Raw genomic sequence first — 15055 nt, forward strand, 5'->3', positions numbered from 1 at the left:
GAAGTTTAGGGTTACGGTAAGAGTTAGATTTACGTTTACAGTTAAGGTGAGGGTTTTGCGTAACCGTTACGGTTAGGGTTAGGGCTAGGTTTAGGGTGAGAGTTGGGTTAGGGGTTAGGTTTAGGTTAAGTTTATGGTAGGCTTAAAGTTAGGGTTAAGGTTAGGTTAGGGTTAGGGTCAGGGTTAGGATTAGAATTAGGTTTCGGGCGAGGGTTAGTGTCAGAGTTATTATAAGGGGTTAGGTTTAGGGTTACAGATGGGCCAAGGTTAAGGTTAGGGTTAGGTTTAGGGGTAGGATAGGGTTAAAGTTAGGGTTAGCTTTAGGTTAAGGATAGGGTGAAGTAAAGTAGGGGTGAGGGTTAGGGTTATGCTAAGGTTTGGGTTCGTTTTCAGGTTAGTGTTAAGTTATGTTTAGGGTTAGGGTAAGTTTATGGGTTCTGTTTAGTTTTAGGGTTAGGGTTAGATTTTAGGTTGGGGTTAAGTTTAAGTGTAAACAGTTAGGTTACGATTTGTGTTAGGCATTAGTGGTTGGGGTGAGTGTTAGGTTTAACGGTTAGGGTTGGGTAGAGTTAGGATTATGGTTATGGTAAGGTGTTAGGGTTTAGAGGTGTAGTTTAGGGTTAGGGTTTGGGTGAGGGTTTCGGTTAGGCATTGTGGTTCTGGTCATGGTTAAGTTTGGTTCAGTGTTAGGGTTAGGTTTATGATTAGGTTTCGGGTTAGTGTTAGAGTTAGGGTGAGGGATAGTGTTAAGGTTTAGCTTAGGTTTTGGTGTTATGGGTTAGGGTTTGCGTTAGGGTTAGTGTTAATCTTTATGGGCTTAGGGGTTTCAGGTTAGTGTTGTGGTAGGGCTAGGGTTAGCATTAGGGTTAGGGTTGTGGGCTACGGTTAGGGGTTAGAGTGAAGGTTACGGTTAGTTTTACAGTTAAGGTGTGGGTTTAGGGTAAGTGTTATGATTTAGGGTTAGAGTTCCAGTTAGGGTTAGGTTTAGGGATAGGGTTAGGTGTAGGGTAATATTTAGGTTCACGTCCAAGTTAGGGTTAGATTTAGTGTTGTATTTAGGGTCAGAGCTAGTGTTCTATTTAGGGTCAAGTTTAGAGTTAGGGTTAGGTTTAGGATTAGGATTATGTTTAGGGTTAGGGTTAGGTTCAGGGGCTAATCGTAAGGGTTAGCTTTAGGGTTTCAGATGGACTAGTGTTATGGTTAGAGTTAGGTTTAAGGTAAGGGTTTTGCTTAGGTTTAGGTTAGGGCTAAGGTTAGGGTTAGGGTTTGGATGATGTTTAGGCTAGGGTGAGGGTTCTTTTTATGGTTAGGGCTGGAGTTTGGGTTTGTGCTCATGTTACTTTTAAGGTTAGGTTTAGGGTTTGATTAGGGTTAGGGGTTTATGTTTAGGGTTAGATTTACGAACAGGGTTAGTATTAGTGTGAAGTTCAGGTTACGTGGGAGGGTTAGGATAAGGGTTAGGATTAGGGTTAGAATTATAATGTTAGACATTAGGTTTAGGGTGTTAGGTTTAGGTTCATGGTTAGGCTAGTCTTAAGTTAAGGTTAATGTTAGGGTTAGGATTAGATTAGGGTTACTCTTCGTGTTAGAGTTAGGGTTAGGGATAAGTTTCGGATCGCATTAGGTTTAGGGTTGGGGACAACGGTTAAGGGTTAGGGTGTGTGTTGGTGTTAGGTTTACCGTATAAGGAGAGGGTTTAGGTTAATTGTTATGGTTAGGGTTAGAGTTAGAGTTAGGGTTAGGGTTAGGGTGAAGTTTCAGTTAATAGTGAGGGTTAGGGTTAAGGTTAGAGTTAGGGTTAAGGTTAGTGTCAGGGTTAGGTTTAGGGTTAGGGTTACGGTAGGGGTAAGGTTACTGTGAAGGCTAGGTTTACAGTAAAGGGTAGTGCTGGGTTAGGGTTAGGGTTACGTTTAGAGTTATTGTTAGGCCTTAAGTTTTAGGGTTAGGGTAGAGTTAATGTTAGGGTTAATTTTAGGGTTAGGGTAAGGGTTAGGTTTAGTTCAGGGTTAGGGCTAGGATTAGGGATAGGGTTAGGATTGGGGGATGGGTTAGGATTCGTGTGAGGGTTAGTGTCAGGTTTACAGTTAAGCTGATGTTTTAGGGTGTTACAGTTAGGGTTAGGGTTAGAGTTAGGGTGAGGATTAGGTTTATGCTTAGGATTAGGGTAGGGTTAGGGTTACGGTCAGGGTTAGGTGGAGATTTAGTGTCATGTTTAGGTTGTTTTTTTTTAGTTTTAGGGTTAGCTTAGTGTGAAGTTTATTTTAATTATGAGGTTTAGGGTTAGGGGTTAGGGTTAGGTTATGTTTAGTTTAGGTTTGGGGTTAGTGTTAGCGTTAGGGTTAGTTTTAGTTTTGGTTAGGGTTTGAATGAATTTAAGGTAGGTTTAGCGTTATGGTTAGGGTGAAATTTTGGTTAAGGGTGAGGGTTTGTTTTAGGTTTAGGGTTAGGGTTAGAGTTCGGGTGAGTGTTTAGGTTTAGGTTTAAGGTTAAGTTTAGGTTTAGGCTAATGATTAGGTTTAGAGTTAGGGTTAGGGGTTATTGATTCGGTAAGGTTTAGGGTAGGGTTCTGTTTAGGGTTAAGTATAGTGTTAGGGTAAGAGTTAGAGTTCCATTTTACAGTTGAGTGTTTTGGGTGTTACTGTTAGGGTTAGGGCTAGGGTTACAGTTAGAGTTAGGGGTTAGAGGTTAGGGTTAGGTGTAAGTTTATGGTAGCCTTTTTTTTTTTTTAATGTTAGGTTAAGGTTAGGTTAGGGTTAGGGCCAGGGTTAGGATTAGGTTTAGGGTGAGGGTTAGGGGTCAGAGATATTGTAAGGGTTAGGTTTAGGGTTACAAGTGGGCCATGGTTAAGGTTAGGGTTAGGTTTAGGGTTAAAGTTAGGGTTAGCTTTAGGTTAGGGATAGGATGAAGTTTAAGATAGGGTGAGGGTTAGGGTTATGGCTAAGGTTTGGGTTAGTTTTCGGGTTAGTGTAAGGTTATGTTTAGGGTTAGGGTTAAGTTTATTGGGTTGTGTTTAGTTTTAGGGGTTAGGGTTAGATTTTAGGTTAGGGTTAAGTTTAGTGTAACAGTTAAGGTTACGGTTTGTGTTAGGCATAGTGGTTGGGGTGAGGTTTAGGTTTAGGGGGTTAGGGTTGTGTATGCTTAGGATTATGGTTATGGTAAGGTGTTAGGGGTTAGAAGTGTAGTTTAGGGTTGGGGTGGGGTGAGGGTTCTGGTAAAGCATTGTGTTTCTGACCATGGTTAGGTTTGGTTTAGGGTTACGGTTAGGTTTATGATTAGGTTTCAGGTTAGTGTTCGAGTTAGAGTTAAGGTTTGGGTAGGCTTTGGTGTTAGGGGTTAGGGTTTGGGTTAGTGTTAGGGTTATTGTTAGGGCTCAGGGGTTCAGGTTAGTGTTAGGGTTAGGGTTACGGATAGCATTAGGGTTAGGGTTGGGGATACGGTTAGGGGTTAGGGTGAGGGTTACGGTTACTTTTACAGTTTAGGTGAGGGTTTAGGTTAAGTGTCATCATTAGGGTTAGAGTTAGGGTTATGGTTAGCTGTAGGGGCAATATTTAGGTTTAGGTGCCGGTTTAGTGTTAGAGTCAGTGTTCAATTTAGGGTCAAGGTTAGATTTAGGGTTAGGGTTAGGTTTAGGTCTAGGGTTAGGATTAGGTTTAGGGTTAGGTTCAGGGCTATTGTAAGGGTTAGGTTTAGGGTTACATTTGGACTAGCATTATGGTTAGAGTTCTGTTCAAGGGATAGGGTTTGGGTTAGGTTTAGGTTTAGGGTTAGGGTCTGGATGAAGTTTAGGAGAGGGTGAGGGTTATTTTTATGGTTTGGGCTAAAGTTTGGTTTTGTGTTCAGCTTAGTGTTAAGGTTAGGTTTAGGGTTCGGTTTTGGGTTAGGGGTTATGTTTAGGGGTTTGGGTTACGCTTTGGTTTAGGGTTAGTGTGAAGTTTAGGTTAGGGTGAGGGTTAGGATAAAGGTTAGGATTAGGTTTATGGTAAGGTGTTAGTGGTTAGAGGTGTAGTTTAGGGTTAGGGTTTGGGTGAGGGTTCCGGTTAGGAATTGTGGTTCTGGTCATGGTTGGGTTTGGTTTAGGTTTATGATTCGGTTTCGGGTTAGTGTTAGAGTTAGGGTGAGAGTTAGGGTTAAGGTTTGGATTAGGCTTTGGTGTTAGGGGTTAGGGTTTGTGTTAGAGTTAGGGTTATTCGTTAGGGCTCAGGGCTTTCAGGTTAGTTTTAGGGTTAAGGTTAGGGATTGCATTAGGGTTAGGTTTGGGGGATACGGTTAGGGGTTAGGGTGAGGGTTACGGTTAGTTTTACAGTTAAAGTGTGGGTTTAGGATAAGTGTTATAATTAGGGTTAGAGTTGGAGTTATTTTTAGGTTTAGGGTTAGGTGTAGGGGAAGATTTAGGTTTAGGTCCAGGTTTAGGGTAGAGTTAGTGTTCTCTCTAGGGTCAAGGGTGCAGTTAGGGTTAGGTTAGGATTAGGCCTAGGGCTAGGATTAGGTTTAGGGTTAATTTCAGGGCTATTGTAAGGGTTAGGTTTAGGGTTACAGATGGACCAGCGCTATAGTTAGAGGTAGGTTTAAGGTTAGGGTTTGGGTTAGGTTTAGGTTTAAGGTAGTGTTAGAGTTTGGATGAAGTTTAGGATAGGGTGAGGGTTATTTTTATGGTTAGGGCTAGAGTTTTGGGTTTGTGTTCAGGTTAGCTTTAAGGCTAGGGTTCAGGTTAGGGTTAGGGGTTATGTTTAGGGTTAGGGTTATGTTTTGGTTTAGGGTTAGTGTGAAGTTTAGGTTAAGGGTGAGGGTTAGGATAAGAGTTAGAATTAGGGTCAGGATTATAGTTAGCGTTAGAGGTTAGATTTAGGATGCTAACGTTAGGTTTATGGTTAGGGTTGGGTTAATGTTAGAGTTAGGGGTTAGATTAGGTTTAATGTTCGTGTTTGGGTTAGGGATAGGGTTAGGGATAGCATTAGGTTTAGGGTTGGGGATACGGTTAGGGGTTAGGGTGAGGGTTGTGGTTAGGGTGTGGGTTAGGGTTAGGTTTACAGTTAAGGTGAGGGTTTAGGGTAAGTGTTATAGTTAGGGTTCGAGTTAGGGTTTGGGTTAGGTTTAGGGTGAAGTTTCAGTTAATAGTCAGGGTCAGGGTAAGGGTTAGGGTTAAGATTACAGTTAGGGTTAAGTTTAGTCTTAGGGTTAGGGTTAGGGTGGGGGTAAGGTTAGGGGTTAAGGCTAGGTTTACGGTAAAAGGGTAGGGCTAGGTTAGGGTTAGGTTTTAGAGTTAGAGCTAGTACTAGGGTTTAGGGTAAGAGGTAGGGTCAGGTTTAGAGTTTTTGTTAGTTTTAGGGTGGAGTTAAGGTTAAGCTTAGCGTTAGGGTAAGTGTTAGGTTTAGGTCAGGGTTAAGGTTAGGATTAGGGATAGGGTTAGGGTTAGGGAAAGGGTTAGGTGTTCGTGGGAGGGTTAGTGTTAGGTTTACACTTAAGCTGATGGTTTACAGTGTTACGGTTAGGTCAGGGTTGTAGTTAGGGGTTAGGATGAGGTTTAGGTTTAGGGCTATATTTAGGGGGATAGTTTAGGGTTAGGTTTAGTTTTAGGGTTAAGGTTAGGCTTAGGTTTATCTTGAAATTTATGTTAAGGATGAGGGTTAGGGTTAGCGTTAGGGTTAGGTGTTTGGGTTAAGGTTAGGGTTAGGTTTAGGGTTTGGGTTAGGGTTAGGTGTTTTGGTTAATGTTAGGGTCAGGTTTAGGGTAAGGGTTAGGGTTCGGTTTAGGATCAGGCTTAGGGTTAGGATTAGAATTAGGGTTAGTGGTTAGGGTTAGGCTTAGGGTTAAGGTTAGGTTTAGGCTAAAGATCAGGATTTGATTTCGAGTTAGGTGTTAGTGTTTCGGTTAGGTTTAGGGTAGGGTTATATTTAGGGTTAGGTTAAGAGTTAGATTTATGTTTACAGTTAAGGTGAGGGTTTTGGGTAAGTGTTACATTTAGGGTTAGGGTTAGGTTTAGGGCTAGGGCTAGGGTTAGGTTTAGATTTCAGGTTACAGGTTAGGGTTAGGTTTAAGTTTATGGTAGGGTAAAGTTACGGTTAAGGTTTGGTTAGGGTTAGGGTCAGGGTTAGGATTAGGATTAGGTTTAGGGTGAGGGTTAGGGTCAGAGTTATTGTAAGGGTTAGGTTTGGGGTTACAGGTGGGTCAAGGTTAAGGTTAGGGTCAGGGTTAAAGTTAGGGTGTGCTTTAGATTAGGGATAGGGTGAAGTTTAAGATAGGGTGAGGGTTAGGGTTATGGCTAAGGTTTGCTTGAGTTTTCAGGTTAGTGTTAAGGTTATGTTTAGGGTTAGGAATAAGTTTATGGGTTCTGTTTACTTTTAGGGTTGGGGTAGATTTTAGGTTAGGGTTAAGTTCAGTGTTACGGTTAGGGTTAGGTTTACGGTTTGTGTTAGGCATTGTGGTTGGTGTGAGGATTAGGTTTAGGATTAGGGTTGGGTAGGGTTAGGATTATGGTTATGGTAAGGTGTTAGGGATTAGAGGAGTAGTTTTGGGTTAGGGCTTGGGTGAGGGTTCCGGTTAGGCATTGTGGTTCTGGTCATGGTTAGGTTTGGTTTAGGGTTAGGGTTAGTTTTATGATTAGGTTTAGGGTTAGTGTTAGAGTTAGGGTTAGGCTTTGGTGCGAGGGGTTAGGTTTTGGGTTAGGGTTATCGTTAGGGCTTAGGTTTTCAGGTGAGTGTTAGGGTTAGGGTTAGGGATAGCATTAGGGTTCGCTTTTGGGGGTGCGGTTAGGGGTTAGGTGAGGGTTACAGTTAGTATTGCAGTTAAGGTTAGGTTTTAGGGCAAGTGTTAGGATTAGGGTTAGAGTTAGAGTTAGGGTTAGGTGCAGGGTTAGGTGCAGGGTAAGTTTTAGGTTTAAGTCCTGGTTTAGGGTTAGAGTTAGTGTTCTATTTAGGGTCAAGTTTAGAGTTCGGGTTAGGTTTAGGATTAGGTCTATTGTTGGGCTTAGGATTAGGGTTAGGTTCAGAGCTATTGTAAGGCTTAGGTTTAGGGTTACAGATGGACTAGCTTTACGGTTAGAGTTAGGTTTAAGGTTAGGGTTTGGGCTAGGTTTACGTTTACGGTTATGGTTAGGGTTAGGATTTGGTTGAAGTTTAGCATAGGCTGAGGGTTACTTTTAGGGTTAGGGCTAGAGTTTGGGTTTGTGTTCAGGTTAGTGTTATGGTTAGATTTAGGGTCCAGTTTAGGGTTAGGGGTTAGGTTTAGTGTTAGGGTTAGTTTTAGGTTTAGGGTTAGTGTGAACTTCAGGTTAAGGGTGAGAGTTAGGGTTAGGGTTAGGATTAGGGTTAGTGTTAGACGTTAGGTTTAGGGTGCTAGTTTTAGGTTTATGGTTAGGGTAGGTTTAAGTTTAGGGTTAATGTTAGGGTTAGTGTTAGATTAGGGTTACTGTTCGTGTTAGGGTTACAGTTAGGGTTAGGGATACCATTAGGTTTAGGGTTAGGAATATAGTTAGGGGTTAGGGTGAGGGTTGGGGATATGCTGAGGGTTAGGTTTAGCTTTACAGTTAAGGTGAGGGTTTAGGGTAATTGTTATGGTTAGGGTTAGAGTTAGGGTCATGGTGAAGTTTCAGGTAATAGTGGGGTTCAGGGTTAATGTTAGATTTAGGGTTAATGTTAGTGTTAGGGTTAGGTTTAGGTTAGGGTTAAGGTAGCGGTCAGGTTAGGGTTAAGACTAGGTTTACGGTAAAGTGTAAGGCTAGGTTAGGGTTAGGTTTAGAGTTAGTGCTAGGGTTTAGGGTTAGGGTTAAGGTCAGGTTTAGAGTTATTGTTAGGTTTACGGTTAAGGTTAGGGTAGAGTTAAGGTTAAGGTTAAGTTGAAGGTTAGGGTAAGAGTTAGGTTTACGTCAGGTTTAGGGTTAGGATGAGGGATAGGGTTAGGGTTAGGGAAAGGGTTAGGGTTTCGTGTGAGGATTAGTGTTACGTTTACATTAAGCTGATGTTTTTGGGTGTTACAGAAAGGTTTAGGGTTAGAGTTAGGTTAGGTTTAGAGTTAGGGCTAGAGTATGGTGATAGTGCTTTAGGCTTAGGTTTAGGGTGAAATTTAGGTTAAGGATGAGGGTTAGGGTTGGGGTAGGTGTTTGGATTAATGTTAGGGTCAGGTTTAGGGTTTTGGTTTAGAGTTCAGGTTAGATTCAGGGTTAGGGTTAGATTTAGGTTTAGGGTTAGGGTTAGGTTTAGTGTTAGTTTAGCTTAGGGTTAGGGTTTGAATGAAGTTAGGGTAGGTTTAGGGTTATGCTTAGGTTGAAATTTTGGTTAAGTGTGAGGGTTTGGTTTCGGGTTAGGGTTAGAGTTAGGGTTAGTGGTTAAGGTTAGGTTTAGGGTTAAGGTTAGGTTTAGGCTAAGCATTAGGGTTAGAGTTAGGGTTAGTGGTTAGTGTTTCAGTTAGGTTTAGGATAGGGTTATAATTAAGGTGAAGTTTAGGGTTACGGTAAGAGTTAGATTTACGTTTACAGTTAAGGTGAGGGTTTTGCGTAACCGTTACGGTTAGGGTTAGGGCTAGGTTTAGGGTGAGAGTTGGGTTAGGGGTTAGGTTTAGGTTAAGTTTATGGTAGGCTTAAAGTTAGGGTTAAGGTTAGGTTAGGGTTAGGGTCAGGGTTAGGATTAGAATTAGGTTTCGGGCGAGGGTTAGTGTCAGAGTTATTATAAGGGTTAGGTTTAGGGTTACAGATGGGCCAAGGTTAAGGTTAGGGTTAGGTTTAGGGGTAGGATTAGGGTTAAAGTTAGGGTTAGCTTTAGGTTAAGGATAGGGTGAAGTAAAGTAGGGTGAGGGTTAGGGTTATGGCTAAGGTTTGGGTTCGTTTTCAGGTTAGTGTTAAGTTTATGTTTAGGGTTAGGGTTAAGTTTATGGGTTCTGTTTAGTTTTAGGGTTAGGGTTAGATTTTAGGTTGGGGTTAAGTTAAGTGTAACAGTTAGGGTTACGATTTGTGTTAGGCATTGTGGTTGGGGTGAGTGTTAGGTTTACGGTTAGGGTTGGGTAGAGTTAGGATTATGGTTATGGTAAGGTGTTAGGGTTTAGAGGTGTAGTTTAGGGTTAGGGTTTGGGTGAGGGTTTCGGTTAGGCATTGTGGTTCTGGTCATGGTTAAGTTTGGTTCAGTGTTAGGGTTAGGTTTATGATTAGGTTTCGGGTTAGTGTTAGAGTTAGGGTGAGGGATAGTGTTAAGGTTTAGCTTAGGTTTTGGTGTTATGGGTTAGGGTTTGCGTTAGGGTTAGTGTTATCTTTATGGCTTAGGGGTTTCAGGTTAGTGTTGTGGTTAGGGCTAGGGTTAGCATTAGGGTTAGGGTTGTGGGCTACGGTTAGGGGTTAGAGTGAAGGTTACGGTTAGTTTTACAGTTAAGGTGTGGGTTTAGGGTAAGTGTTATGATTAGGGTTAGAGTTCCAGTTAGGGTTAGGTTTAGGGATAGGGTTAGGTGTAGGGTAATATTTAGGTTCACGTCCAAGTTTAGGGTTAGATTTAGTGTTGTATTTAGGGTCAGAGCTAGTGTTCTATTTAGGGTCAAGTTTAGAGTTAGGGTTAGGTTTAGGATTAGGATTATGTTTAGGGTTAGGGTTAGGTTCAGGGCTATCGTAAGGGTTAGCTTTAGGGTTTCAGATGGACTAGTGTTATGGTTAGAGTTAGGTTTAAGGTAAGGGTTTTGCTTAGGTTTAGGTTAGGGCTAAGGTTAGGGTTAGGGTTTGGATGATGTTTAGGCTAGGGTGAGGGTTCTTTTTATGGTTAGGGCTGGAGTTTGGGTTTGTGCTCATGTTACTTTTAAGGTTAGGTTTAGGGTTTGGATTAGGGTTAGGGGTTATGTTTAGGGTTAGATTTACGAACAGGGTTAGTATTAGTGTGAAGTTCAGGTTACGTGGGAGGGTTAGGATAAGGGTTAGGATTAGGGTTAGAATTATAATGTTAGACATTAGGTTTAGGGTGTTAGGTTTAGGTTCATGGTTAGGCTAGTCTTAAGTTTAAGGTTAATGTTAGGGTTAGGATTAGATTAGGGTTACTCTTCGTGTTAGAGTTAGGGTTAGGGATAAGTTTCGGGATCGCATTAGGTTTAGGGTTGGGGACACGGTTAAGGGTTAGGGTGTGTGTTGGTGTTAGGTTTACCGTTAAGGAGAGGGTTTAGGTTAATTGTTATGGTTAGGGTTAGAGTTAGAGTTAGGGTTAGGGTTAGGGTGAAGTTTCAGTTAATAGTGAGGGTTAGGGTTAAGGTTAGAGTTAGGGTTAAGGTTAGTGTCAGGGTTAGGTTTAGGGTTAGGGTTACGGTAGGGGTAAGGTTACTGTGAAGGCTAGGTTTACAGTAAAGGGTAGTGCTGGGTTAGGGTTAGGGTTACGTTTAGAGTTATTGTTAGGCTTAAGTTTAGGGTTAGGGTAGAGTTAATGTTAGGGTTAATTTTAGGGTTAGGGTAAGGGTTAGGTTTAGTTCAGGGTTAGGGCTAGGATTAGGGATAGGGTTAGGATTGGGGGATGGGTTAGGGATTCGTGTGAGGGTTAGTGTCAGGTTTACAGTTAAGCTGATGTTTTAGGGTGTTACAGTTAGGGTTAGGGTTAGAGTTAGGGTGAGGATTAGGTTTATGCTTAGGATTAGGGTTAGGGTTAGGGTTACGGTCAGGGTTAGGTGGAGATTTAGTGTCATGTTTAGGTTGTTTTTTTTAGTTTTAGGGTTAGGCTTAGTGTGAAGTTTATTTTAATTATGAGGTTTAGGGTTAGGGGTTAGGGTTAGGTTATGTTTAGTTTTAGGTTTGGGGTTAGTGTTAGCGTTAGGGTTAGTTTTAGTTTTGGTTAGGGTTTGAATGAATTTAAGGTAGGTTTAGCGTTATGGTTAGGGTGAAATTTTGGTTAAGGGTGAGGGTTTGTTTTAGGTTTAGGGTTAGGGTTAGAGTTCGGGTGAGTGTTTAGGTTTAGGTTTAAGGTTAAGTTTAGGTTTAGGCTAATGATTAGGTTTAGAGTTAGGGTTAGGGGTTATTGATTCGGTAAGGTTTAGGGTAGGGTTCTGTTTAGGGTTAAGTATAGTGTTAGGGTAAGAGTTAGAGTTCCATTTACAGTTGAGTGTTTTGGGTGTTACTGTTAGGGTTAGGGCTAGGGTTACAGTTAGAGTTAGGGTTAGAGGTTAGGGTTAGGTGTAAGTTTATGGTAGCCTTTTTTTTTTTTAATGTTAGGTTAAGGTTAGGTTAGGGTTAGGGCCAGGGTTAGGATTAGGTTTAGGGTGAGGGTTAGGGTCAGAGATATTGTAAGGGTTAGGTTTAGGGTTACAAGTGGGCCATGGTTAAGGTTAGGGTTAGGTTTAGGGTTAAAGTTAGGGTTAGCTTTAGGTTAGGGATAGGATGAAGTTTAAGATAGGGTGAGGGTTAGGGTTATGGCTAAGGTTTGGGTTAGTTTTCGGGTTAGTGTTAAGGTTATGTTTAGGGTTAGGGTTAAGTTTATGGGTTGTGTTTAGTTTTAGGGTTAGGGTTAGATTTTAGGTTAGGGTTAAGTTTAGTGTAACAGTTAAGGTTACGGTTTGTGTTAGGCATAGTGGTTGGGGTGAGGTTTAGGTTTAGGGTTAGGGTTGTGTATGCTTAGGATTATGGTTATGGTAAGGTGTTAGGGGTTAGAAGTGTAGTTTAGGGTTGGGGTGGGTGAGGGTTCTGGTAAAGCATTGTGTTTCTGACCATGGTTAGGTTTGGTTTAGGGTTACGGTTAGGTTTATGATTAGGTTTCAGGTTAGTGTTCGAGTTAGAGTTAAGGTTTGGGTTAGGCTTTGGTGTTAGGGGTTAGGGTTTGGGTTAGTGTTAGGGTTATTGTTAGGGCTCAGGGGTTCAGGTTAGTGTTAGGGTTAGGGTTACGGATAGCATTAGGGTTAGGGTTGGGGATACGGTTAGGGGTTAGGGTGAGGGTTACGGTTACTTTTACAGTTTAGGTGAGGGTTTAGGTTAAGTGTCATCATTAGGGTTAGAGTTAGGGTTATGGTTAGCTGTAGGGCAATATTTAGGTTTAGGTGCCGGTTTAGTGTTAGAGTCAGTGTTCAATTTAGGGTCAAGGTTAGATTTAGGGTTAGGGTTAGGTTTAGGTCTAGGGTTAGGATTAGGTTTAGGGTTAGGTTCAGGGCTATTGTAAGGGTTAGGTTTAGGGTTACATTTGGACTAGCATTATGGTTAGAGTTCTGTTCAAGGATAGGGTTTGGGTTAGGTTTAGGTTTAGGGTTAGGGTCTGGATGAAGTTTAGGAGAGGGTGAGGGTTATTTTTATGGTTTGGGCTAAAGTTTGGTTTTGTGTTCAGCTTAGTGTTAAGGTTAGGTTTAGGGTTCGGTTTTGGGTTAGGGGTTATGTTTAGGGTTTGGGTTACGCTTTGGTTTAGGGTTAGTGTGAAGTTTAGGTTAAGGGTGAGGGTTAGGATAAAGGTTAGGATTAGGTTTATGGTAAGGTGTTAGTGGTTAGAGGTGTAGTTTAGGGTTAGGGTTTGGGTGAGGGTTCCGGTTAGGAATTGTGGTTCTGGTCATGGTTGGGTTTGGTTTAGGTTTATGATTCGGTTTCGGGTTAGTGTTAGAGTTAGGGTGAGAGTTAGGGTTAAGGTTTGGATTAGGCTTTGGTGTTAGGGGTTAGGGTTTGTGTTAGAGTTAGGGTTATCGTTAGGGCTCAGGGCTTTCAGGTTAGTTTTAGGGTTAAGGTTAGGGATTGCATTAGGGTTAGGTTTGGGGGATACGGTTAGGGGTTAGGGTGAGGGTTACGGTTAGTTTTACAGTTAAAGTGTGGGTTTAGGATAAGTGTTATAATTAGGGTTAGAGTTGGAGTTATTTTTAGGTTTAGGGTTAGGTGTAGGGGAAGATTTAGGTTTAGGTCCAGGTTTAGGGTTAGAGTTAGTGTTCTCTCTAGGGTCAAGGGTGCAGTTAGGGTTAGGTTAGGATTAGGCCTAGGGCTAGGATTAGGTTTAGGGTTAATTTCAGGGCTATTGTAAGGGTTAGGTTTAGGGTTACAGATGGACCAGCGCTATAGTTAGAGGTAGGTTTAAGGTTAGGGTTTGGGTTAGGTTTAGGTTTAAGGTAGTGTTAGAGTTTGGATGAAGTTTAGGATAGGGTGAGGGTTATTTTTATGGTTAGGGCTAGAGTTTGGGTTTGTGTTCAGGTTAGCTTTAAGGCTAGGGTTCAGGTTAGGGTTAGGGGTTATGTTTAGGGTTAGGGTTATGTTTTGGTTTAGGGTTAGTGTGAAGTTTAGGTTAAGGGTGAGGGTTAGGATAAGAGTTAGAATTAGGGTCAGGATTATAGTTAGCGTTAGAGGTTAGATTTAGGATGCTAACGTTAGGTTTATGGTTAGGGTTGGGTTAATGTTAGAGTTAGGGTTAGATTAGGTTTAATGTTCGTGTTTGGGTTAGGGATAGGGTTAGGGATAGCATTAGGTTTAGGGTTGGGGATACGGTTAGGGGTTAGGGTGAGGGTTGTGGTTAGGGTGTGGGTTAGGGTTAGGTTTACAGTTAAGGTGAGGGTTTAGGGTAAGTGTTATAGTTAGGGTTCGAGTTAGGGTTTGGGTTAGGTTTAGGGTGAAGTTTCAGTTAATAGTCAGGGTCAGGGTAAGGGTTAGGGTTAAGATTACAGTTAGGGTTAAGTTTAGTCTTAGGGTTAGGGTTAGGGTGGGGGTAAGGTTAGGGGTAAGGCTAGGTTTACGGTAAAGGGTAGGGCTAGGTTAGGGTTAGGTTTAGAGTTAGAGCTAGTACTAGGGTTTAGGGTAAGAGGTAGGGTCAGGTTTAGAGTTTTTGTTAGTTTTAGGGTGGAGTTAAGGTTAAGCTTAGCGTTAGGGTAAGTGTTAGGTTTAGGTCAGGGTTAAGGTTAGGATTAGGGATAGGGTTAGGGTTAGGGAAAGGGTTAGGTGTTCGTGGGAGGGTTAGTGTTAGGTTTACACTTAAGCTGATGGTTTACAGTGTTACGGTTAGGTCAGGGTTGTAGTTAGGGTTAGGATGAGGTTTAGGTTTAGGGCTATATTTAGGGGATAGTTTAGGGTTAGGTTTAGTTTTAGGGTTAAGGTTAGGCTTAGGTTTATCTTGAAATTTATGTTAAGGATGAGGGTTAGGGTTAGCGTTAGGGTTAGGTGTTTGGGTTAAGGTTAGGGTTAGGTTTAGGGTTTGGGTTAGGGTTAGGTGTTTTGGTTAATGTTAGGGTCAGGTTTAGGGTAAGGGTTAGGGTTCGGTTTAGGATCAGGCTTAGGGTTAGGATTAGAATTAGGGTTAGTGGTTAGGGTTAGGCTTAGGGTTAAGGTTAGGTTTAGGCTAAAGATCAGGATTTGATTTCGAGTTAGGTGTTAGTGTTTCGGTTAGGTTTAGGGTAGGGTTATATTTAGGGTTAGGTTAAGAGTTAGATTTATGTTTACAGTTAAGGTGAGGGTTTTGGGTAAGTGTTACATTTAGGGTTAGGGTTAGGTTTAGGGCTAGGGCTAGGGTTAGGTTTAGATTTCAGGTTACAGGTTAGGGTTAGGTTTAAGTTTATGGTAGGGTAAAGTTACGGTTAAGGTTTGGTTAGGGTTAGGGTCAGGGTTAGGATTAGGATTAGGTTTAGGGTGAGGGTTAGGGTCAGAGTTATTGTAAGGGTTAGGTTTGGGGTTACAGGTGGGTCAAGGTTAAGGTTAGGGTCAGGGTTAAAGTTAGGGTGTGCTTTAGATTAGGGATAGGGTGAAGTTTAAGATAGGGTGAGGGTTAGGGTTATGGCTAAGGTTTGCTTGAGTTTTCAGGTTAGTGTTAAGGTTATGTTTAGGGTTAGGAATAAGTTTATGGGTTCTGTTTACTTTTAGGGTTGGGGTAGATTTTAGGTTAGGGTTAAGTTCAGTGTTACGGTTAGGGTTAGGTTTACGGTTTGTGTTAGGCATTGTGGTTGGTGTGAGGATTAGGTTTAGGATTAGGGTTGGGTAGGGTTAGGATTATTGTTATGGTAAGGTGTTAGGGATTAGAGGAGTAGTTTTGGGTTAGGGCTTGGGTGAGGGTTCCGGTTAGGCATTGTGGTTCTGGTCATGGTTAGGTTTGGTTTAGGGTTAGGGTTAGTTTTATGATTAGGTTTAGGGTTAGTGTTAGAGTTAGGGTTAGGCTTTGGTGCGAGG

The sequence above is a fragment of the Elephas maximus genome, chromosome 21 (assembly GCF_024166365.1).
Source record: "Elephas maximus indicus isolate mEleMax1 chromosome 21, mEleMax1 primary haplotype, whole genome shotgun sequence".
Classification (NCBI taxonomy): domain Eukaryota; kingdom Metazoa; phylum Chordata; class Mammalia; order Proboscidea; family Elephantidae; genus Elephas; species Elephas maximus.